The sequence below is a fragment of the Nematolebias whitei genome, chromosome 17 (assembly GCF_014905685.2).
Source record: "Nematolebias whitei isolate Nwh7 chromosome 17, NemWhi1, whole genome shotgun sequence".
Classification (NCBI taxonomy): Eukaryota; Metazoa; Chordata; class Actinopteri; order Cyprinodontiformes; family Rivulidae; genus Nematolebias; species Nematolebias whitei.
The window spans coordinates 41,877,743-41,879,549 of record NC_056514.1 but is presented as its reverse complement, the minus strand read 5'-3'; positions in this window follow the sequence as shown (position 1 = coordinate 41,879,549).

Below are 1,807 nucleotides of genomic sequence, written 5' to 3'. Positions count from 1 at the left end.
ACTCACACAGAGACATGTAGGAGGAGATGTATGAAGGCAGCAGACCAAGAAGTGATTTAAAGATGAAAATGTACCAGTGAGAGAGTCTGTGTGAAGTTAATGGTGAACAGTTAACCAGTGGATACTGGGTGCAGTGGTGGGTACGGTAGTTACAGCCAGTTATGAATCTTAGTGCACCATGATAGACAGCATCCAACATCTGCAGCATCCAACATCTGCAGGTTCTTGTAGGTGCGTTCATATAAATAATGTCATTGTAAAAGACAAGCTGCAGGTTTCTTTTCAAATGCTAAAGGAGAGTTGGTGTCACTATAAGAAAGCAGTTAAAGCTGCTAAATCTAAATACTTCTCTGATTTAATTGGCTCCAACTCCCACAACCCCCGAGTTCTTTAATCCACCCTGAACTCAGTTCTACACCTGTGTGAACCTTCATCTCTGGAAGCCTCAACTGAACTGTGTGAGAACTTCCTCCATTTCTTCTTGGAAAAAGTTGTGAACACCCGGGCACTCATTTCTCCACCAGCTCACGATCCTTCCATTCCATCTCAATGTGCAGCTGTATTTGACCACTTTGAGCCCATCTCTCTGTCTTTTCTGGAGCAGGTAATGTGCAGCATGAATCCATCTGGTTCCCCCTTTGATCTGGTCCCCCCTCGATTACTAAAGTAGGGTTTTCCTACTCTGGGTCAATCTATTCTTGCTATTGTGAATAGCAGTTTATCCTCAGGTGTGGTGCCAAATACTTTTAAACATGCTGCTGTCCAGCCTCTCCTGGATAAAACCAACATTGACCCCTCAGTCATGTCCAACTTCCGCCCTGTCTCCAGACTCCCATTCACCTCTAAACTACTGGAAAAATAGTTTAGTCTCAGTTGAAGTGCTTCTTGGAGGATCACACTATCTTAGAGTTATTCCAATTGTAAGAGCCTGCAGCTCCTTGTCCAAGATGGCTGCTAATTATCAACAGCTGTTGAACATCAACCTGATGAGGATCATCTCCTACATAAGGTTGCAGTCCAGTGTTAATCTTCGCTGGAGCATTGACCACCTAATGGTATTGTTGTCTCCGGCCTGTAAATTTATGTTAAGTAAATCTACTTATCAGTCTCTTCTTGTCTCCAGCGTTCCTGCCTCCTCGGTCCTGGTTCCCCTGTTCCTGCCCTGGTTCTCCTTGTGCCTCATTCTGGTTCTCCTCGAGCCTCATCCTGGCTCTCCTCGTGCCTTGCCAATCACCAGATGCCAGCCTTCCTCACTCCGCTGGACCCCTGGCCTTGTTCCCCTCTGGAGTTCTTCTAAGGATTTGGAGTTGGACTCAACAACATCTTCTAATCTGTAAGAAAGAACAGATCTCCACATTAACGTGGCCTGTTCACCTGCCGACCTCCTCTGATCATCTCCCTCCTCTTCCAGGAGTTCCAGAGAAGCAACTGTTTTTTTTTTCATTCAACCTTTATTTCTACAGGTAAATCCCATTGAGCCTCGAGGACTCATTTACAAGAGAGACCTGATTTAACAAAGAATGATGACAACAATGGACAACAGCAACAACAATAGACAGTTATAAAAAGGCATACAGATTTTTTTTTTTTTTTAACAAATAGGATGGCTAAAAAAGGAAAAGTAATATAAAACAGCTAGATTCTAAGGCGACTGTAGAAAACTAAAAACAGGAACATGTCTGCATTGGTCCCTGCCAGGAGTCCAACAGGTTCTTAAAGCCACTTAGAGAGGTCAAAGGTCGAGAGCTTCAGGTCTTTTTACAAGATATTCCAGGAAACAGGAGCGGAGTAGGAGAAGGTCCTTTTG